This window comes from Dicentrarchus labrax, unplaced genomic scaffold, assembly GCF_905237075.1.
Source record: "Dicentrarchus labrax unplaced genomic scaffold, dlabrax2021, whole genome shotgun sequence".
NCBI lineage: Eukaryota > Metazoa > Chordata > Actinopteri > Moronidae > Dicentrarchus > Dicentrarchus labrax.
In genome coordinates, this window is record NW_026136706.1 from 22,827,652 (window position 1) to 22,852,551 (window position 24,900).

A 24,900-nucleotide genomic window follows, 5' to 3' on the forward strand; every position below is an offset into this window, starting at 1 on the left:
GTTGAAGAGCCGCTCACTGTCCGTGCTGCTGCATGGAGCACATCAGTATTTGCATGCAAAGTTCCAATACCCAAATTGGAAATAACCAACATAACATTTAGCCAATGCAAAATTGATGCAACACAACAGATAAACATTGGCCACTGACACTGGTGAATGCCATCTTATTTACAGATCAGTCAATAGGGTGAATGTCGTTTGAAGTACAAGGCAACAGTTTTTTCTCCAATTGTTTTAGGTCTATGGGACAGGAAAACCTTTTGTGGGGGAGAAAATGGCAAATAACTGCTGTTACAATAAACATTTCAGACTTTAAGTTACTGTTGTTGCACACAGTCGCAACTCCAACCAAGGTGACACTTGGATGTAAGGCTTTGGAGTTACTGTATTGCAAGACCTATTTTGTTCCTTTGACAGGGGCTTACATTGAGACAATGACAAGATGAACTGGATGGTGTTGCAGGTCAAACTTTTTTGCTGGACGACCCTGAGTTTTAATGCCACAGCCCTCTGTGTTGGCACCCCTGCTGTGCTGCTTTATACTAGCGTCATTTAAATGAATGAGAGGGCTGCGTTCTACTGTTAGCCTAACTGTTTCCCAGTGCGTCCAGAGGTTAAAAGCTATAGGTGAAATTAAAGTGTCTGAGTCAGGTATCAATATCATATCTTTGACAAATACAAACATACCATCACCTTGGATTGTATCAAATGTTTGTGCATTTCTTCCATTTTTTTTTACAAAAAGACATTTAACTGAAAGAGTGTCAAAGGTTTAAGGACATAATTCATTCATGAAATAACATCTTTTTTGGTTTGATGTATTTACCTGAGGTATTTTTACTGTGTTAAAGTACTGTGACTGTATGTTTTTCCTCTGTAATTTCCACTGATTGTCTTTTGAGTTTATGTGGGTGATGTTCTTCTCTTGTCTCTCTCTGTCCATTCAGCCATGACAATTGCTATTCATAACAATGGCCCAGTTCCTCCATTTACTTCAGCGACTGTGTCTGCTACTGGAAATATAAACACATCATTCAGTAAACTGCTTCCTGACATGAGGTGTTTAAAAAAGCTACAGCTGTGTAGAAGCTTTCATTTTTTTCAAGAAAATGTCCCATACTTTCGACTTTACTTTTGCATCTCTTTTCAGGTTGCTGGAAAGAGTGCAGATCTCTCTACCACGCCAGTGTTGCTCATCTTCTCTCTGTTCTATTCCTGTGGCACCGAGCAGAAAGAACAGCACTAATAAACCCTTCTGCTCCTTGTCAGCTCCCTTCCTCTCTGCTGAGAGATCTCAACTGTATCTCTACAAAACCACACTTCCCCTTACAAAAAGACACCCCCAACCAGCTTTAATCACCAGGAAGCCAGGTAGGATTGGAGCTCATCAGAATTTAATGCACCATGATCTCTTATGAAGTCTTAAGGCCAGGCTTGCGGTTTTGTCCAGTTGTTTCTAATGTTTTATTTCTGAGAGCGAGAGAGTTCGGTAAAAATTCACCGCAGATGTGATGGTGATGATAACTGAGCCCTTCCTGCAAGTGTGTCTCATTATTAATTCTATTATGGATAGTCTCTTTGCACGGAGCCCCATTAGACAGAGTCAGCCCGCTAGAGCACAGCAGACCTCAGGTTTAATTGACACCATGGCACACACGGGAATGCGGAAGAAGGCATGATCTGAGTGCATGACTGATCAACGCAAATGCCAGCCTTCTCTCACAGGATTCTGAATTTCTAGGACGAATGAAGCAAATGTTTGAATTAGTATTCCAACAGGAAGAATGCAAAATTAAAGCTGTAAAAGCAGAAAACCTTAGTAGCTTTAAATGGCACAAAGCCACAGCTGCAGTGGTAAAACCCTGTGTCCAGCATCATTCTGGAGCTTCATCTGATCTACAGTAGTCCAGAGCAATAATTTATTAGGAATGGCAGTCCACATTTTCAAGGCCTCTCACACTAATGACACTCTACTGAACTGTGTCAAAGTGATCAATCACAGAGCGCCTGATGACAAGCTGGTGGCTGGTGTTTAAAGAGCTCTTTGTGTCTGTGCTGTGTCTATGTTATGAGTGACGCGACTGGGACGGCAGCACTGAGCTCAGGGCTTCGGTCATCCAGACACAACACAGACCACTTGTCCAGCTCTTTACATGCTGTTTCTGTGTGAGCGGTTTTCCTGTCAGAGAATATTGTGATAAACAGTGCCAAATGAAAAACAACTGTGACATTTTGCAAGAGCTTTGGATTCTCTAATGTAAAAAAAGCGATTTATATGGACACTGTGCACTTAGATTGGACAGTGTGACTGATGACATCTCTGGAAGCGGCACTTGATGAAAATAACACCTAAACAACAATCAAACAAAACAGAAGACGCAGTGGAAGAATCAAATGCAGCAATCATTCAAAATACAGGATTAGAAGGCCGGTAAAGGTGTGTCTATTAGGTGTGCCTGCTCTGCGGCTAATACACACTTTGGACTGCTAGTTTGTTATCTTCTCAAGTGTTTCTCCATTTGTATTTGCAGAGCATCAAACTCAACAATTACTATATGAATGCCAATATTTGAGAGTTAGGACCTCTGTTGGTGACCGTATGGATTATTCACCATCTTATAAGTGGCAGCAAATCTCACATTACCTATGGGAAAGAGGAGCAGCTGGTACCGCAAAACACTGAGACAACCTTCGAGCCCAATACCTGATATCCCTGTGGAATGGTAATGGGCAGCAGAGTACCCCAGGATGTCTATAACCACCCAGTAAACATGAATCCACAAGAGGAATCTGGCATTGCAGAGATGAATCTAAAACACCTGCTCTCCTTGATTCTGCTTTTATTTCACATACTTTAAGATCTTCACGAGACAACACTGATCAAACTCAACCTTCTTATGACTAGGGCTGGGTATTGTTTGAAATGCTTTTACTAGTGCCACTGCCATACCTGAATTTCTGTATCAATACCATAATAATACTTCAAACATAATTGTCTTTTTCTGGAAGCCATTTTTTCATTTGACAGAAAAAGTCAAAATGAATGTTGTTCAAACACAAGCATACATACACTTGTCTAAAATTGGCAACAATTGGATTTATATCAGGGACTGTCTGATCAAAGAACAAATGAACATGATTACAAATCTGACTGGACTCTACAGAAAGATTTTGATCACACCCAAATAAGTACTGAGGTTTCATATCGAGCCTTAGGTTCAGCTGTAAGAGTAAAGCACAGACACAGCATACATTTGTATGTTAGTAAATTATATACATCTACATTTACATCTACCCTAATGCAAAGAGAGCATTTAGAAGCTATTAACCCAGACACAGCAAAAACCATGCTGAGAGCATTTAAAGATTTAGAGATAAACTACTTTCATAACTGGCACTCTAATAATAAAACAGAGAAAACTGAAGAAATTATTACTGATTTCCAAAGACGTTCCCCAGAAAATTCTATAACCACTGACTACGTTCTAAAATATACATAGTTGGGGATTAGTGTTGATGATAGGCTGAATTTAAATGCCAGCACTAATGCCATAACTTTTTAAGGAACAGTTTTACGGATCAGTTATTATTTTACAAGATTTTTGTTGAGTGTATTAACTTTCTGCAGGACACGCTGGGGGAAAGCATTGCAACAGACAAGACAGGCTGTCAGTGCCCTCAAAGAGTGACCCATGTGTCTGTCCCAAATGTATGAGCAGTTTCTGATCTGCCATCTTCGGGAAAAGATATGTTTAGCACTAAAAAGTACTCGGTTCCGTTCAAAGAAAGATCGTCTTTGGGAAGCAAACTGGTCCTCACTGTCAAAGTCACCCCAAACAATCCACCCCAACTACACCACTAAGACTTGAGGCAGCATAACATCACTATACATCCACCTGCAACTGACAGATCATTATTAGTGTGGCTGTGAGGGGTTGCTTCTCAGGACAACGTTACACACATTGTTGTTGTTGTTTCAGCGTGCCAACAAACAGCCAATGCTGTTGAGTTGTCAGATTGGGTAAAAAGGTACAGCAACTGGGTGTGCAGTACCAATGAAAAGACAGGCAGTTTTATTCATGAGCTTGCTCAAAAGATCAAAGCGAATCCATCAGACCCTTTGTTGTCACAAGATACAGTTTTACCCGCTGGGGCGGAGAAACATCATCTCTGGGGAGAAAACAAAAATAGGTATCACACCCTTTGTCACCTGCAGCATCCACCAGCTTAACAAACTCTAACTTGACACCAGAACTTTCCTGATATCGAAGTCAGTATTTTATTGATGGCTTAAAGGTTTTTCTCCACCCATTGCTTGTGTTAAGTGTCTGAATTTTTTATATGCATGTTGTAAAAGCCAATTGTGCTCGAGAAATTTCATTAATTAATTTACACTTTCATAATTCTTCCAGTTAAACTTTAAACACAATAAGGGACATGTTTAAATGTACAGTAAGCCAGCACAGTCCGCCCTCACAGCCAGGCAGCAACACTGGAATTCAATACAAATCTTGTGTGAATGTAATTAAGTGCAGGCTTATTGCATTCATGCTGCTGTTTCTCAAAGCCTTCAAAGTGGCCCATACAGCAGGCTGCAATCTCCCAGCACCGAGCGGTCACGCACAATGGAGACAACAGCAGACAGCTGACGTGTCTGTCGCCGTTGATCACCGACCGCTTCGGTGAATCCACTTCAGGCTCGGCAGGACGAGCAGCCCAGGTAGGAGGCATTCCATTAAAGACCAGCAATGTGCCTCCTCTGTTGATTACAGAGCATTGATCTGGCACGAACAAATGACTGATTTGGAGTCCCGCTGGTGGATGTGCGACTGGTCGTGTGTGATGGAGCGAGGTAGAGGGAGTACGAGGCAGAAAGAGAGAGAGGAAGAGAGATAGCGTGTGAATGAGTGAGCGGGAGCTGCTGTTCCCACCAAATCCATCTTATTGGATTTTAGCTGTGGGCATTCATCACTCTCTACCATTGTGCTACTTGGGGATTGGCTGCAAAACTTTAATAAAAGCTCACCTGCCAACCACACACAAAAACACAGTCTGTTGAGAGCGCCTTGGTGATTCCAAAATGAGGAATTTTAGTAGAAGCATTAATTTTGTTGTTGACAGTTATATAACAATCTGGCAAACAAGCCTCCTATTACATACTCTTCTAATAAAAAGACAAAAATAAAGACGCTGTGTGACACTGAGAAGACCGTCACTGGCAACTGAGTGCGTGGATGTCTGTGAGGAAGTACAGTGTGTGTGTGTGTATTTAGGTCCCTGTGCTGTCCAGAGAAAAATCAATTGACGATGATGCAGCAACCTAAGCGAAGCAGCTCTTTGCTTCTTAACAAGTCTCCTCAGACTCTCAGTGGTCTCAGCTCTGCTGCCAACAGATACAACAGGTCAGTGGCGTCCGCAGCGCTGCCTCTGGGAAACGCAAACGCTGTCATCTACGCATTAATTGGTCTGATCTGTGATATATCTGATACAGACACTGTACAAACTAAAACAGATTATTATTTTCAGTTCAGAAAATGTAAATTTAAAAATATCAGTTCTAAAACAGATTCTAAAAATGCCACTTTCAGCAAAAACAGTGAAGTTTAACAATTTTTTTTACATTCTTAGAGGGGGTCTGGTGCATAATCAGTAGCTCATTGGCATTTTCTCTCAATGTTTGTCTTCACTTCCTATTAGCAGAAACATTTTCTGAGCCTATATACTGCAAACTGCAGGGAAGAGTGTCTTCTCAGCAGAACATATACAACTACTGGATGCATAGTGGCATCAAGTCCATCTCTTTTAATTAATACTGGTATTTTTCAGTAAAGACAAACATCAAATGCATGCTCAGCACACTATAATAATCCATTGCTAAATATGTTTTTCATTTATATTATTGAAAGAATTTGTTCTTTTTCGTTCAAGGCTGTCAGTAGCTAACTTTGGTTTTGTCTACTCAGGTTTAATTCACCCTGTGAGCTTATTTATTCTTTTGGAATTTGAAATAAAACTCTGGCTGGCAATATTCACAGCACAGATGATTGTGACATTCCATCTTGTTGGAAAGGGTCTTTTTCTCCATTCGGCTGTCTTCAATTCCTCACTGCTGCAGCTATTTTGTTGAACATACTGTAGTTCTGAACTCTCACTCAAGGATACATTGACATCTTCACAGACACATGCGCACACACAAACATACAACTTGAGGTCAAGATTTTTGTGGAGGAAATCAGTTCAGACTTGTAAAAATCAATCGATCGATTTTAATGTTTCTTTTTTTTTTAGGTTGTCATACTCACAGATGAGACACACATCTTGTTACTGTGGCTTGAAAATTCATCTCATGTGATCTAATGGAAGACAGCTAAAAATACAACTGTGACACACTGTGTCACTTTGAGAATCTAATCAGCCAAATTGTACTGAGGGATGGTCTGAACAAACGCGCAGTGTGTAGAGTCAACACTTACAGTATTCATTCCTTGACCACACTTGAACACCTTTGTCCCCAAAGCCAAGATCTATCTTTTGACTATCAAAAATGTATCACCTGTGGGTTTAAAAGTTTGCCGTAAATAGTTTGTTGTTTGCTTCCTCTACAATTCCTGTCTTTAACGATGGATTGGTGACAAGTTACATTGTACAAATAATAAAATATTTTCCCAACACTACAGCATCCACTTGTCCAATGCCCAGCCATACGCTCAGACAGTTCTGAAAAATATGATTTGGCAAAGTATGGTTAAACACGCACCCTTTGGCTGGGCTTCAAAAGATTTATTATGATGTACTCCACTTCCTTGCAGATGTGTGACAAATTAAAAGAAAAAATAACAAATATATATCATTAACTCACCAGAACAGCTTTCATTGTCATTGGCATATATATTTTACAAGTCCCTGAACTCTACTGGAGGGATGAACACACACAAAAAAACCTGACAAAACATAATTCCTCCTTTGGTGTTTTGACGATTGCAGTGGAGACACACTGCTCCAAAATCTTTCGCGTACACATCAAACCATTCAGTTCATTTCCTGTATCAAAGCATCTACATTTGTTATGTTTCTACAATCAATTATGCAGGTTTTTCTTAAACTGGACACCTTCTGCGCCTTTCTGGGGGGAAAATTCTGCCACTTGTGGAGAAATATTGTGGAAGTGATATTATTGGTCATTTGCATACATAGCAAAATTGTGGAAAAGAAAAGTCTGATCACCAGTTGTCAGTGCAGATGGATTCTGAGACAAACACAGTCCATCTCAAAACCTTGACACGTGTTGCTACATGTAAACGATACTATACACACACACACACACACACACACCACAGAAACAAAGTGGTCAGACATTTATGAACAACCACAAAGCCATTTTCATTTCACAAACTTCACACTGTTCAGCTTGGTACTGTCAGACCCTGCTGTTCTCTGAAAGACTAAAAGCAAAAGAGGAAGAGGAAGTGTTGGGGAGAGGGATTTAAGATTGCAGGAGCACTATAAGCTGTCAGAGAGTAAAATGCTTGTGAACTCTCTCAGATGCAGCTTTTTAGAAAAAGCTTTCTTGGAGTATGTTTTTTTATATTTTATATCCAATCTTTGTGGAGTATGAGCGCTCTGAATGAGCCATCAACCTCTGTGAGGAAGCTCATCAGTGGTTACTGACCATTAGGTTATTGTTTAGAAAATCATTAAATGTAAATTACTTTTATTCTTTTGAGACAGTTACATGTTACAATCAAACACAGAGACGGACAAAAAGGCTGCAGCGGATCGTTTGCTCCATTTCTTTAACTCCTCTCTCCCAAATGGTGCCAGTGTTTGATTCCCATGTCATAGAGTCTTTTTTTTCCTCCAACGCTGATTACAGTCCAGAGAGCGAGGGAACATCCTGTCACAAACAAAAGACAGATGATCCAAGCCTGACGCTATTTGCAACACTGTTGCTTTGCAAAACATGCAGCTATAATTAAATCCATTGTGATGTAATTAGAAAAAAAACATCTTGTATCCTGTTTTAATTGCTATGTGGTCTCACAACACAATTTCTCGTTACGGCCTTCTTGATGCGTGACCCAGGCATTATGCCAGGAAATTTGGTGATGGAAATGAAAACAAATCTGATCACTAGTGGCATTGTTTACCGCCCCGGTACACAACACGCCTCCAATGCTATGTTGATGATTCCAAAAGGGAGCCGTCGCCATCACCGCACATCGGAGGGGACCGTGTTGTGTTATAATTGTGATATAATCACCCCGCAGCAGAAAAAGAAATGCAGCTTCTTTCCTTGATGAAATAGAACAACCAAATGATTCCTTAATTTTTGTTCATTTTCTCATTAGTTCTGTAAATGAGCAGTTTGATCAAGCTGAGCTGTAAATTGGACGCTCCAGCACGGATATCTTCATCAAAGAGTGCGTGTGGATGGTTTTATACTGTGCCAGAATCCAAGCATCCAAGATAAACTTCTGTGGAACAACAAGAACAATTCTCCAGCTACAACTATCAATCACCTGCACAAAGAGAGAGATCTCCAAAGATCTCATTATCAGTCTATCCATTAGCTAATTGATGCAGCCAGTTAAGTTTGATGTAGTCACCCTTTTCAATTAAGGCTCTTTAGTGTATTCGTGTGTTTCAATATTTCATTCTACACTTCAATATTCACAGGGAGCAGAACTAATAAGACCTTCTCTATCAATCCTGCTCCCTAATGTTGGTGTGGGGGGACACAAAAGAAAAGAAATCTCCTCAGCCCCAAACCTCCTACCACCTAATTAATTCTGTAAAGAAACCTAATTCTACTAAAAAGAGGAGGTCATCCTGTACAAGAACAAGGATTACATGTAATCCCATTTTAATATGTCGAAGTGAATGTGCCTTTTCAGAGATGGCATAACTAGGTGAGAGGCTGAAACAAAATCCAGATGTCCTTAAGGTTTCAACGAAAAGACGTGCATGGATGAGAAAAAACTGCTGCTTGAACTGGTTAGGTTTATCTAGATTTCACTCATGAGTTGAAAATTTAAGTTCAGTATTTCCTTTTGCTTTCAGTTTTTGCTTTTAACAATTTCAAAGCAGATACTGTTATTTGCTAACATTCACACAAATCACCAAAAAGAACTTAAGCAAAAGCTACAAAGGATAGCAGCTATGAGTCTTCCCTCGCAAAAAAAGAGACATCTGCCCATGGCGTGGCTTCCCTTGACCCCGTGTTTGTTGACAAATCCACCAGCCATGCCTTACAATTTGTACACTGAGGTCCAATCACAATGTGGGCAGAAAGGGGATGACGGGAACACTTCAAGGCAGCGGTAAATGCAAAGACCCATGGACTGGATGTCATCATCTAGATCAAGATATAGATCAAAAGTTAGTACCAGGTGTAAATTGGAAATCAATGTGTGCCTGCGAACATTAATGTTATGTAAATGTTGTCATCTACCCATGTCCACAATGGTCTGTCTGCAATAAAAACACACATTAAGCCCATGAGTGCAGACAACCAATGCAGCAAAACCGCAGGCACATTCACTGTCTGTGTGTCCATATCGGTTTTGGACTATGTTGAACCAGCATACTGTATTTGCCAAAATGTCACTGTTAATTACACATTTTGTATCACAACAGATCTGATGATATAAATAAATTATTTTGTGGTTATTTCAGAGAACAGTTATCTTCACAACCACCATGAGGTTCCACATCACAGGCTTGTCAAATGACTGATGGGAAAATAGATGCACTGATCTGATCTGAATTCCTGCTTAATAAGGTGCTTTGATTAAAAATGGATTGAACCAGTTCCTGGGTGTCCCTTGAAGAACTGAAATTGATTCAGCTTAACAATGATACCACCAAAAGGCCCTAATATGGTCTTATAATGAAAATAAACTCATAAATAAGTAATTGAAGCCCACTGTTGCAACTCACTTCATCTAGGAAGTGAAAGAAGGCAGAAATCATTTTAATGTCAGTGGGCATCAGAGAAGACAAGAGCATAGAAAAAAAACATACACTCTGATCTCAAACTTCTGCATCTGTCAACCCAAATAGTGTACTTCTGTTTCAAGCGTTCCATAGCAGTCACAATGATCAAAAACACATGCACTGATATCAGCGAAGCAGGATACACGTGGCCTGTTGTTAAGCCAGACACTTGAGCTAAGACTGGCAGCCATCATTTTTCGAATATTGTCTTTCAGAGCTCGTGGACAGCAATATATTCCTTTGATCTATGTTTTTTGCTCAGGCGTTTCAAATCCAAGTGTCACCTTTGTAATGGAAATAGATAATGAGCTTTCCCAGAGGGGTTAATCAAACCTATTGTTCTCAAAGAATGAAAAGATGTGAAAAGACGTGAAAGAGAACTGATTGATTGCGTGGAATAAAAAGAATTGGTGTCCTTTTCTTTGAGGCAATTCCTTGTTTCCTCCTTGATACATGAAGTGATTTATTTTGACGGCTGCCTCATTGAGTTTTATTTTATCCCAAAGTCTTTGTTGTGAGCTCAGTAAGAAAGAGAGAGTGAAACAGAGAAAGCATGGAGTGATAAAAAGAAAAGTAAAGAACAACAATAAAAAGATGGTGAGTTAACGACTCAGAAATAAACGTGTGAAAGTAGTGGCTGAGTTTAGCTGTGAGTAAGCTGCTGGCTGAGGGCCTGGTGGGCTAGATTTGACCCCACAGAGGAGGAGAGTGCACAGTCCAGGTCTATAATTAGAAAACACACAGTGCCACTAATCCTTACTGAATGATTAAGCAGCAAGCAGCAAGTTTACAGCCAGGAACCCACAACCGACCGACCGGCTGTGGAGAGTCAAAGTGGTTTTCCCACCGAGTGAAAAATCTGACAGAGGAGACAGTTAAGTTCTGCTTTGTCAGGTGAGGCTGGTTTAGCCCGAAATAAATCAAAGGTTTCTAATAGGTTTTAGAGATGTTAACATATTAAAGCTGGATTTATGCTTGAGCGTTACAGGCTCCATTCGTAACCACAAGTCGGGCTACAACAATATCATGTGTATACCAATAGAACTGCGATTGATCAGCTGGGACTGCTTTTGTTTTCTCCAAAATATTTCTGAAGTGAGTATTTCTGACAGCAAATTTAAGCTCAGTAATCTTCTTTTCAGCAACACTACACACATTTTGTAATGTGGCAAAGCAGCCCAGTATCCCAAAGAATTCTTTTCATTCCCAACATATGTTGTGAGGCAGACTCTGATACCAAGACTGGAGTTTGCCCCCCATCAGAAACCAATTAAGTCAAGTGAATTTTAACCCAAAATCACAAATCTCAAAGGGCTCTACAATCTATACACGACACCATCATGTGAGTTAGAACACCCCAAAAAACCTCAGGAGGAGCAACAGATGATGGAGCTCTCTTCCAGGACATTTCTTTTTATTAAGATAATATAAGATATTGATCCCACACTGGGGAAATTCACTTTATCCATTCCCAAATCTCAACCATATGTTTCAGTTAACTAACTTTAACCAGACAGTTGTTGCTATCTGTGGATCTTGTAGAAATAATCTAAAAAGTTCTGCTGTTGGATGTTCAAAAACTGCTAATGTTTAAATTTAGCAGATTTTATGATTTTGCAGAATCGTCCAATATGAAACTTTTGTCTGCCCTTATGTTTGAGAGAAGACATTTTCTACAAACCTTTTCCCTTTTCTTCATGGCCATCATCACAGAAAAATACAGCAAATGTAATCAATTTGGTTATTAATGATCACACAATATCCTGTGATTGACTGTGGATCACTTTCTATGCTGTATGGTGGGGGGGGGGCACGGTAACACCTGACACAGAGTTCCAGCCTACCCTGGTGTTTGTGTCTTCACAAAGCTTGCTCCCATTTCAAAAACTAGTTAATTTAAAGTCAGCTTTGTAAGTGGAGAGACTATGATCATTGATATTTTCTATCTTCGCTTCAAAGCATAATATGTATCACATTCACATCCCTGCATAGTTCCAGAGTAACCAAAACTAATCAAGGATTTTTGATAGAGGCAGAAAGTAAAGGCGATCATTATCCAAAACACTGCCTCTCACTCTTTATTTTCACAGAAGCCAATCATCTTCCTCTCAGCTCCATAAATCAAGAGACTGTTCAGAGACTAGGCAATTGGTTCAGCAGCAGCACTAAGAAGAGGTAACTGCTGTTTGTCAAATTCAGAACAGCACATGTACTCAAACCACTCCACCTTCTATTGTGGACTAGATACAGCATGTGGATAGCTTTACAACTTATCAGGACTTAAAATGTCCAAACCGACAATAGTTACTACATTAACATTGCATCATGAACCATTTACATTTTACACAAAGCTTTGCAAGAGTCGGACAGATAAAAAGAGAAATGATTTGTATGTTTTCATAGCCTCCTCCCATTCAGACAGGCACCTGCAGCAGCAGCCAGCTCTGGAATAACTGCAGAAGACAGCTAATCATTAGCCAGTTAGCCTCCATTATGGCCTGGGATCCAGGCCTGGTGATAAAGAACCAAAGGACTCAGGGCTCACAGTTTAATGATCCAAAGATCAGTGCAGGATTTACGGGCTCGGGGTTTCCACCACGGCCCCTGGACAAAAGCTTCCTCCCTTCCTTCCTTCATCTACTTCAGCAGAGGGATTTCAGTTCATAAAACCAGGAAACAATGTTGGAAAGTAATGAAATTTCACACCTATCGTGGAAAGAAAAATAAAATGAAGGAGGCATCAATCGCCGAAGTAAGCTTCCAGTTGATTAGATGATAAATAAAGGCAAGGTGCCAAGAACAAACATTTCACACACTAGAAGTTTTACAGTGCCTTCAGCAGCCCTCTTATTTAGTTTTCTTTGAAGAGTTTGACATAATAGCTCATGGTGCACGCAATTTACAGGCGTTTGGTGGAAACTTGATTCAAGTGTTTCAGGCCCAGAGGATCAACTAAGCTACCTGCTGATGTTTGAAACTGTGACTAAACTTCCATCACAGCTTGTAGCAGATGCCATCCATAACTGGCAGACATTTATATGTTGCAAGCACTCTGCAACGGCTGAAATCCTTCACACAGACTCAGACAGTGTATCCTCTTCCTTCATCAGCTCCTACGACTTTTGAGAATTCCACTTCAGTGGTGGGGGGACAAAAGATGCAAGGGTTCATCCAATCATCTCAAATGACCCCCACAAAACACTAAAGCACTGACCAGGTCAAACAATGCATCCCCAGTTCTTTCTTCGTCCATAGATTGTGCACCTGTTCATTACTTTACATCTTAAAGCAAGACCATTGTCCTCAGTGTGTTTTGAAGCAGCCAGCTAATTGAGAAATTTAACCAGCAAGGTGGATCCAGGGACCTTTAAGGACATTTTCTGACTGATCAAGACATGTTTTATTCTGTACCACACGTGAAGCCAAATAAGGCGCATTTTACATTGACTGGAAGGTTCAGTCTGACATTAGATACTTTTAATCAGTTACTGGTTAAAATATAATTTGGTTTGGCTTAGATAACTAACTGGTGAAATAAAATTATATTAAAGGACACTTGACACATCATAGCGTTGCAACTCACAATTATTTTCGGTATCAACTGAACTTTTTCATTGTAGCAGAGCCTTTCCAGTGAGCCTACATGCATACAAGTCAAAAAAAATCAATTCAATTTCTTCACATGCACCAGACATACAAAGGAATCGAGAGGACGTTTCTCACTCTCCCACGGTGAAACAGATAAAGTGCACAGGCCCAACAGAACAATTGCAGCAGCCTGACTCTTAAACTGATCCATTGCTAACACACCTGTGTCAAAATGGTTGCTATGAAAAGAGTCTATTAATCTATTATTTCTTAATAATTAGTTCGTCTACAAGATAAAAAATTTTTCCAAGATTCCAAGAGCAAATTTTTAGAGCCCAAGGTGATCTCTTCAATCCAAAGATATTTAATTTATAACGATATTAAACTGACAACTTCACATTTGAGAGGGTGCAACCACAGACAGTTATACTGACTTAAACAATTGATCAATTATCAAAATTGTTGTTGATTAATTTTCTGTTTATGGAAGGACTAAAGGACTGATTGAATAATTGTTTCATCACTAAATGGACACATAAGATTGTGAGATGGTGTGTGCAGAAATCCTATACAGGAACAAGGCAGGCACATTCATCAGTGTGTTTCTGTTGACATCTGAAACAAACCAACATTAGTCCAGCTTCATTTTGCAACTTGCTCCATGCCTCCTCCTGCAAGAGTGACCCTGTGACTGCTTGTGTGCCGTCTTCAGGTATTATACAGATAAACTATACACACAATGTTCACTGGGTAAAATGATATGAATATCTGACAGCATTTGTAGTTTCCCCAAGGGAGCGATGGATAATTCCAATGGCTGGAGGAAAAATATCCTGATATGAGGCGAGCTGATGATTTGTTTCTACATGGCAAATTAGCAATTAGTCTACTGAAAGGCTAGATCCAAATCTTGTTATGGTTATACAGAACTGGCATGGAAACCACATTCATGAGTCCCCTTATCAAATCCAGGATTTCCACGGCTGATCAAACTTCAGATGAAGCCAAGTGATGACATCATCAGCTGGCATGTGTATTAAGACTATGTCACATCGGCCTTGGCCAGAGTGATTTTTACTCATCTCAGAAGACCCTCTCCATCACCATCACCATCCCCCCGATGTGGTGTGAATGCCTCCTCTGTGAGCCAGGCCAAGGATCTGCCAGCGGCCCCTCTCTTTGTGAGCTGAATGGGCACGGCTCAGCCACGTTTTAAGGCACCCTAATGTACCATGGCTGGACCACAAAGGCAGCGTGGTAATTTGCCAGGGATAATGACGCTCACTTAATTCGGCCCTAGGGGCCACAAACAGAGCCTTAAAGAGAATCCCCATCCAGGGATGAGTCCCCTGTCCCCCCCTTTTTTTCTAGGTCTCTCTCTCCCTCTCACTCCACCCCTTCTCTCTCTTATTGGCCTGAAAGGAGCTTGTTTTCTTCCGGCTTATTGTCATCCTGAACTAAATATCAGCAAACAACAGCGGGGCTGGAGGAGACAACATGCCAACCACGACTGGAGCCCCTGATGTCCTCCCAGAGGAGTGAAGAGGACCAAGACAAACACATAAGAGCTTTTCTCAAAGCAGCCAGAGAGGGAGCGCCGCTGCTCTGCTCCAATGACACATATTAGGGAAAGACATTTAGGCCACAAATTGAATTGAGCAGAGTAAGTGAGAAGGAGGCGAGTGCTAAGCATGAGGAGTACAACAACAGAACGTAAGCAAATGCCAGGGCCAGCCTTCAGGGATATTAAATACAGAGAGTGAGAAGACAGTGAGATTGGAGCAGAAGTGGTCTGTGCTTTTCCTGACAAATTGGCCTGTGCTCTTCTGCAAGGTTTTTGGTTTTGGCATTGAGGGTTTGTTTGATGAGTTACATTTTCAATCTCAGCTTGAGCAGGGTCTTGGTTTTTATACAGGCCCACGATCAGGTGATGAACCGTAAAAGATTTCTCTTATATTTGTGATAAAGTTGGTCTTCCTCCTGTTACCAGTAGATCTAATAACTGATGACAGATGGCAAACGATGCTCTGCAGCAGATAAAGCTAAAGATTATTAAAAGAGATGATGACATTTGGTCATCTTGTTTTGTGAAGTTTAGGGGTTTTGTAGGTTTCAAACCCTAAAGATCCACTTTAAAACATTCTTTGTAACCTGAATCTGCTGCAATTCATGTATGACAGTTTTTACTCTCAACAATTGTTTTTCATCAGATCAGCCTACGGGAGAGAAAATACATTTGAACAACAGATAACAGCATGGCTTCAGACAATATGTTTGCTCAGTATTCTCATATCCATGTTTATTCACATAATCTCTACTTATGCCTGAAGGAAGATAACAGAATGTGTATGATCTATGAATCTAACACAAAGTCTTAATCATGTCATTTCAGTACAAACAAAGCAGAGCTTGATTACTGTGAACAGCAGACTGAAGTTATAGACTGATGCAGTCTACAGCATTCAGATGATCCCATTAAACAAAAAAACAAAAAGAAAATCATGAGCTGCTTGATAGTGTGTTGTTGAAGTATTTTCGCATATAATTGATGGGCTGTTCTGGTGAATGGGTTTCAGATGCTGACCTTATAATTACAACTTCCCTGGTGAGGGTCCAGTTGTGGGACCTTGTTACATGTCATCTCCCTAAGAAGAGGCTAAAGTTCCTGAAATTATACTCAAAAATGATATTTGTTTTATTCTCAGGTGTTGTAATAATCAAATTAATAGCAGCAATGCAAATGCACAGACAGTGACTCCAGTCTGTTCTGGTGGGGGTCGTGTCACAAGATGATTGTGCACTCGTATCACATCATCTGAACAATGATTTTACCATCCAGTGTCAGTTAGGCTCAAGGCTGTCTGCACCGGAGTGATTCACTGATTCACATTCAGAGAGAGAGAGAGGGGGGGGGAGAGAAGTAAAATTCGTCCATTAGCAGCCTGTATAAAGCCCCTCAACCGTCCTCCCACCTCTCCTGCTTATCCTCCCCTCTTCCGCCTCCACTGCTATACTCTCGCCGCTGCTTTTCAAATCACTTCACTCAGTCAGAATAAAGGGCTTTCACCGAAAAAAGACTGCCTTACCTTTACTACAGAGGCCACAGAGATTTTTTAGGGGAGGGGAGTGGGGGGACATTCAGAGAAAGTGAGAATGAGAGAAAAAGAATAACAGCAATGCCTCATCGCAGAGATATCCACAAGACCAGAGAGAAGTTTGGTGTTTGCCAGCAAGATTGAGCACAAAAGAAAAAAGTGTTGTGGAACAAGTACAAAGCAGAAATCCAGGTGAAAGATGCAGAAACTAATCGAAGAAATCCATGAAAGTGGCATGAAAAGTTTTGAATGGGAAAGATGAAAGTGTACTCACCAGCTAAGCATCACTGGGGTGTGGGGAGGGGGCTTAGAGGGCCGTCTGTCCTTTTCAAACTGATTCTGGAGGAAGAGAGAGAGAGAGGAGGGGGAGGGGTGAGTCTTTCACGAGCTGCTCGCCTCCTTCTCATAAGCTGAGCGCAGAGCCACAAAGAAGTGCTGGTGCTCTCGTAAACAAACCGCCAACTTATCAATGGAGCGGAGAAGGCGGAGCAGGAATGGCATTTAAACTGAGACTTCATGGGGTTGGGGGCTGGAGCAAAAGAGGGACCTGCAAGATGCCTTTACATCAAGTGAGGGCCTAACCGGACAATAACAAACCACAAAGTTCAGTACAGTTCAAACACATTAAACGCCACATAACATAAGAAGCCTCGTATTGCATAGAAAACACAGCCCACATATGTTCAACTGTACATTAACAATACAGATGTAAATTAGGATGCCTAATTGTGTTGAAACACAGATGCTAATATGCAGAGAGCACTTTGGGCTCCAAGCTTTTTGATCTCAACGCCACAGAGCAAATTGGAACAAATAGCCCTGCTTGGTTTCTACGGCAACCTGAAAGAGCAGCTTAGACTTGCCATCCCTCTTGCGGCATAAACTGCTGTAATATGGCTGCTTCACTTCCACACAGAATGACAAAAATGAATAAAAGAGGGACTGATTATTGCTATCCGAGTACTCCAGTAAGACTGATCACTTCTGCTCAGATGACAGTATAATCAATTGTGCATACATGCACAATGCTCATTAGCATAAATGCAGAACTTTACAAACATGCTCAACTGATACCTTTGAGTATCTAGGGCTGCAACTTATCTCATTATTGATTAATAGTAATGCATTTTTTCAACAATTAGTCTATAAAATGCCAGAAAATGGTAAATAAAAAGTCCATCAGCAGTTCCCAAAATCCTAAGTGACATCTTCAGATTTCTTGTTTTGTCCAACCAAGATTACAAAACTGAATTAAAATCCATATAAAAATATATAAAACAGAAATCAGTCAATACTCACATTTGAGAAGCTGAGATGCTTGATTCATGATGATAATGAATTGATCAAAATTGTTATCAATTAATTAATATACACTTCAGAGTTCTTCTACCAGATTCTCCAGCTCAGCGCTGAGACTAAACAGTCACAAAGACAGGTAGACAAATGCAGTAAAGGGGATTTTCTATGGAGCTAAGCTGAGAATTTAGGGCTGAGCAGCAGGAAGTGTCCGCTCAGACAAAAAAACTCCCCATAATCTCCAATGTCAGTGTGGGATCAGGCTTTATTCACTGCAACAAGTGAGAAGGAAGAATTCTCATAAACTGCTTAGTCTAAGACCTATAGTCTTTCTTTCACACACACACACACACACACACACACACACACACACATCCTGAAGCGATGCCTGTACACCAGAGAGCCAGAGAAACAAAGTCTGTGACTGTTAAAATTCAGTAAAAATTAATTGACCAGACAACTGACAAGAGAGATGTGTGCTGATAAACATAACACCAGTACCAAGTTGATGATAACAAATAACCCCAGAACCAATGCCAAGGACGCGTTCCTGTGACTAGACCCTTGCACGTCCATCAGGGAGACTACCTCACTTGTAGTTTAACCACATTAACTGGTAATATCTGATGTTTAACAGTGATGAAAGCTTGGAAACATTGTGGAGCTCATTGTAGAGCAAAATAACAACCCCTAACAATGCAGGGACACAGACCTTATACATGAATCTATTGCCCCAGTGCATACTGACAATCTGTAATAACATAATCAGCACTCAGCAAATCATATGCTGATCATGATTTCAACTCTCATTTTACTCATGACTCTGACTTTATTTCAAAATAAGAGCACACTGTTAAAATAACTTTAACATCCAGGATAAACAAATCAAGCCAATCAGAATATTGTCGGCAGGATTAAGAAAGACGTCATCTTACAGTGCCAGAGCCAGAAAAAATAGTGACAGACAAATGGCAGAGATTGATGCAGCTGTGGAGGTTGTTGTCAGTTGATGTACAGAAATAAGAACTCTTAAACCAGCATATTTCTTCTTCTGTTTTCACTGAAAATGATATTGAGAATAGTGTGACATTCACTGCTTATGGGTTAGGGCAAAATAACAACCACTCACAAACTGGAAAAGCTAATGTAAACACAATGTCAGACCTAATTAAAAAGTGAAGAAACAATGGCAATGCAGCCTGATTATCAGGCCAACACAACCCTGCAAGTCTCACAACAAGACTAATGACATTGTACTGTAGCAGTGCTTTAAGCTAAATAATAACATGACAATGCAAACATGCTGATGTTTAGAAGCTACATTTACCATGTCCACTATTTTAATTAAGCGTGTTTGTAAGATAACATTTGCTTTATTAGCACAAAAGCAAAAATACAGTAAGTAGTTTTGCAGGTCGTAGTGGCTCTGTGACAGCAGCATGGGTAGTTGGATTTACAATGGTCTACAGTTTGGTACCTCATATAGATGGTGATATTAGCATTACTCTTTTTTTTTTACTGTCAATCCAAGACAACTGGTAGTTACATTCTTATTAATCATGTTTCTGTACAAGAAAGACTAAGCAGCTGATAACTGCACAGCTTCTTCCTGATTTCCTAGACACTGTTAAACATAAAGTAAAGAGAAAAGTAAAAACTTGTACACTTCTTAGGACAGCTTGCATTTAAATGTGTGCATACTGTAGGGAGACACCACTGCAGTAATGGCGACTTGTTTACTTCCGGGTACTTCCACTAATTGATGTATATACGTATATATAGACATATATAGCTGCAATTAAAATAGATACTGTCTGTCTCTTTACTTCTCTAATCTTGAATTAGTCCTTGAAAATTATCTGCCTGGCAGGCCTGTGTGTGTGCGTGTTTGTGTGTGTCCAGTTGGTGTGTGGTGAACCAGAGATGCTCTTTTACCAGCAGCCTTTCTGCTAACAGTATGAGACAATGCAGTCAGGAGGTTGGGATCACACTCCTGTGCTCCAATCTGGAACTTTCTTTTGGTTCTGTGGAAACTTTTGTAGCTCACCGCAGTGCATCTCCCTCATTTCTGTCCATAAGAAATGGTTATCAACAGTCGCCATCGGATCCAGCAGTGAAAATCAAATTCTCCTAATTAAGCTCCAGTTACTGGTAACTGAATCAGACAGTTTAATGAAGACTTAGCGGGAAGTAGGTGAAGAGGCGAGTTACGAGACAGCAGGAGTTCACAATTCAACAACTCATGGAGTTTATCTTTCTCTCACACACACACACTCACGCTCACACACACACACACACACACACACACACACACACACACACACACACACACACACACAGTAAACTTGTGCAGTTCAAGATTCCTTCTTCAGGGCAGTAATGGAAATGTGTCTAATTAGAAGCGAATTACTCCCTGCAGCTTTCCAGTTTACATCAGACTGTAGCAGGGTGCTGTTGCTAAACAAACTTTTTTTTTTCTGAAGCCACCCAAAGTCTCACACAACACATCCTAGATTTTACTGAACAAGGAGACACTACATGATATAAACTGAGCCAGCTGAACCCAACCTCCAAAAACCTCTCAATACTCTGATGTAGAGTCATAGAAACCTCTAACATTATGTAGTATCTTCTGAAATCAGGGTGATTGTCACTGAACTTACAGATTCCAGATTGCAGCCAATATTGGTATATCTCTGTGTGGCTAATGGCTGTAACTAATGTTTGAATATAACATTTGCTTTCAGAACATACACCGGTCAGCCATAACATTATGACCACCCGGGCACCCTCATGATAACCAGATAATCAGTGGTATTAACTCCACCTGTCAGAGCTCATAATGTTATGGCTGATCTGTGTATATATAACATAAAATAGTTCTTAGTCTTGGATACAACTTTTGGTTAAACAAACCAAAAGTTCATTATTAAAAGAACAACAATGAATGTTCCGCTTACCACCAGTCAATGGTCAATTCACTGATCAGTGAACTGACCAACTAGTAGTAATGTAAACTCTATTCTGAGGGAGATGTTTTGCAATATTACACATTACAATTCAAGACAACTGGTAGTTAAAGTCTAATTAGTCATGTTTCTCTACAAGTGCTGAGCAAGTTTTAAGCAAATTTTAGAAAACTCAAAATAATAACACAAAATAATGAGTAAATAATTTCATGTTTCTATCAACTGCTGTTATGCAAATATACTCAAGAACAAGATAATATTAATTGAACAGTAGTATCTCTCATACATAGAAGAACTTTATTGCTGCTTCATACTAAAGCATGCAACATGTGATGTTTTTGAGAGCCACAGTGCACCAGCCTTCCACTGATACAGTCCATTATATGATTGTGCACAAAGTGCAGCTGCATCACCAAGAATCAAGACACTAACTTGGAGCCTGACATCATTCTTAAATTACAGCAGAGACTGACAAGAAGTAAATCTAAAGTAAGTCACAAATGTTATTTTTATCTTACATCAGTAATGTCTGTCAACACATCTGGCTGAAGTTTCACTTTACAAGTAAACACAATGCTGACATTTATGTGGTCAAAAAATTAGAGACAGAATTAAATACACAAAGCATTTAAAACCTTTAAATATTTAGGTCTAGAATTTAGCAGCACAGCAAATTTCCACTGTGCAATTAGTAACAGAGAGGAAGAGCACACAGGGCTTCTCAGCTGTGCTGTTTCTCTTTCTACTCACACTGAGCAGAGTAAACAGTGAGTCTGCCAGACAAACCATGTAATGACACTGTTTCTAAATTACCACAGGCAGTACTGGTGCATTATGTGCTGTCACATTTGCAGACTGACCAACACAAACACCAATGTGTTGGTATGTCCTCGATAAGCCAACATGGCTGATAGCATTGCCCCTCCAATATATGGGTCACTGTACTTTCTGTGCCAAAAATGTTAGACCTCTGTAGATATTTCAATCAGAGTAGGGCAGAAAATGTTCGAATCAGTCAATTTGCAGACTAGCAATTACCATCCAGACACCATCCAATTTGAAAGCTTGTCTGCAGAGGTCTGCAAGAAACTGTTCAGAGAACATGGCAAACAATGCATGCAGGGCAGAGATAGGCCAGTATCCAGTACTGATCAGAATATAGAAAAGGGCAATCACACTCTGTCAACAAATCCAAAAAACAATGACCTCCACTTAAACTCTTAAAAACCCAAGCATGGGGGGGGAACAAAACTCCCCTAACACTTAAACTGAACCTTTACCATTCACAGCCTAAGGACAAATCCAGACTAAACCAAACACAACAAAAACAAACACAGAAACATTACGTCCAAGAGCAGCCTCAGAGAAAACAGACAGGATATTGGTTGATGTCTGACAGAAAACATGACGATTCAAAGAGGTGAGACTGTACATGTTGATGTTGCATTTGTAGAGACTACTGTATGTTTGGCCCTAATGTAATTAAAGAAATTGCTATTAATACACTGGAGGCTACCCAATCCCCAAAAAACCCAAGCTTTCCTGACATTAGTTAATTACCCGTTGTGGAAAGAGACAGGCAAGCTGCAAATAAAAAATAGTTAACATTTAGTAGCATTTTGTCAGGCCAGTAAGTTTTAACCATGTTTTTTCCATCAGTTGGATATGGTGAATGCAAATACTACAATACCTGTGAGCCTCAGCTGGTGTTGCTATGGAGAAGAAACAAAGTCAGAAGTGCGAACCAGAACTGTAGCAAATCCACAATGCTCCATTGTTGTCAAAATGCTGCAGCTGATGAATTACTCTCACAGACTAAGAAACTGAAAGTGAACTAATTTAAACTGCTGAATGTTTAATTAGGTTTGTACAACGTGTAAATGCTACTCTCGGCTCATTGCTAGCAGCACACACACACACAACACAACTCATAGCTGACTTCTCTTTGTCCACTAGGGCTGCACCTTTGCCTTTTTATGGAGAACCAGATATTTTGCAATGCAGTTCATCATCTTTTGTACTGACCAGTCAACCAATTCCATGTTCCTCCTTTACATTGTTTTTCTAATAAGCTAGCTCTGGTCAGGTCATGTCAATATCATGCACAGATTCAAGAGCCTCAATTCCGATTAGCAGGAAACACCACAAGAAACCAATGGGCAAAAGGAAAATGTGTGAATGTGTTTTACTATGCTAATAAAACACAATAAATCAAATCGATTGGATGTGAAAGACAGAGAGAGGGAGTGAGACGGTGGTAATTACACTGGTTAAAAAATATAACACATGCAAGATGCTGGTGGCTGTTGTAGACAGGGGAGCACATACAACAGCGCGTGCACACACACACACACACACACACACACACACACACACTTGCTTCCCAAAAGGTCGACTCTTACAGACGAGGCGGTTTAACTTGCACAACCTGAAACCATGGCATCACGGTGACAGGCAAAGTCATCCATTACCCTTGTTATTCTGCTCCGTCTTCATACGCCTCCACAGTGGCGGAGGCGGCGGCAGCCTGGCCGGGTTTCCAGCCCAGTTTCATATGTCCTCGGCTTTCCATCATAGCACTTGACACCTGTTTATATACGGCGTGGCCTCTGACCCCGCACTCCCTGTTCTCAGAGACAACCTCTCCAAGTTAGCGGAAAGGTCACTGGTGTTATTGCGAGAGTGGTGACAAATGGCTACGAGGTTACAGCTAAAATGTAAACAAGGTCTGAGTGTAAAGACCACAACGGGAATAAAAGCATTGCTAATGTAAATGAAGACAAACAGCCGGCCTGTACCCACACACCCACACCTCCGCTGTACGTCTTATATAAATATGTCTGTTCCTGTACTTCCATCTTCGTGGAAACCAATTTCAGACCTTGTGCCATGTGTTTCTATCTGATTGCTCACTAAGCTCAAGTGGGTCTCTGTCTGTCTGTAATTAAGTGGCACTTCCATTAAGAAGCCTGGGGCTCCTAATACATCAGTGTTAGCTTTAATGCTACAAACTGCACAGCTGACCAACTGGCTTAGAGAAATGATGGAGAGCTAATAACGCTATTTAAATGCAACAATCCTCAGAAACCTGACATCACCTCATGCAGACTACACAGCGGCTGGGTGAAATACTGAATGTTAATGATGTACTACATTCACAATTGTTGCTGTTGTTGCTGATACAAATTAAGGCAAAACATTATTATAGCTATACGGCTTTTATTTAGTGTTTCTTTAAACTGATGTTGAGTATCCCAAAGAACCAAGCAGGTTGCAGTTTGTCGATTATTTTCTTGATCAAGTTTTCAACTAGTTTGATAATGAGTAAGTCTTTTAAAATGAATAATTACTGAAGATTAGCATTATTGTTTAATATTATCACCACTGCATTAGGCATGAGTATAAGTGATTCAAAATAAATTATGAAATTATCTTCAGTATTGAGTAATCTGACGATTATTTCCTCGGTGAATCAGTTAGTTGTTTGGTCCATAAAATGTCAGAAAGTGATCCTCAAATGTGTTTTGTCCAAACCCCAAATATATCACGTTTCCTGTCATAGAGGACTTAACAAAGCAGAACATTTGAGAAGCTGAGATCAGAGAATTTGGACATTGTTTCTTAAAAAATGAATTAAAAATCATTAAGCGTTTCTCAAAATAGCTGGCAATAAATTTGATAAAACTAATTATAATTATAATTGACGAATCGTTGCAGCTCTAGCTGTCAGGCACATGGTAGCTAAGCTAGCGTGGCTTGCTTTAACCTGCATGAGCCACTAGCCCTTTGCTAGCATAGCCTAGCAGGTACAGGGGCTGGACTAGCTAAAAGAACAACTTTAAAACTGACATGCTCAAAAAACTTTGTTAGTTTCTGTTTTTTGCCTCTCTGTTTTTTCACTTCATTTTCTCTTACCTTCACTCAAACTTCCGTACACCCTCGTGTTTAGTTGACAG

At 40.2% G+C, this 24,900-nt stretch overlaps 1 protein-coding gene across 6 annotated transcripts in view; it reads right to left on the reverse strand.

The window, feature by feature from the left end:
- sema5ba (sema domain, seven thrombospondin repeats (type 1 and type 1-like), transmembrane domain (TM) and short cytoplasmic domain, (semaphorin) 5Ba) overlaps nucleotides 1-24,900 on the reverse strand; it is a 156,837-nt gene that overhangs the window by 106,621 nt on the left and 25,316 nt on the right. For 4 of the 6 annotated variants that reach the window (XM_051404307.1, XM_051404310.1, XM_051404311.1 and 1 more), the window contains exon 2: nucleotides 16,954-17,018. The exons of 1 other annotated variant lie outside the window; for it this stretch is intronic. The gene's annotated coding sequence lies outside the window, so the exon portion shown is untranslated. Of the gene's footprint in view, nucleotides 1-16,953; nucleotides 17,019-17,978; nucleotides 18,087-24,900 lie in introns of those variants that run through there. One more of the 6 variants, XM_051404308.1, reaches the window with a different exon arrangement.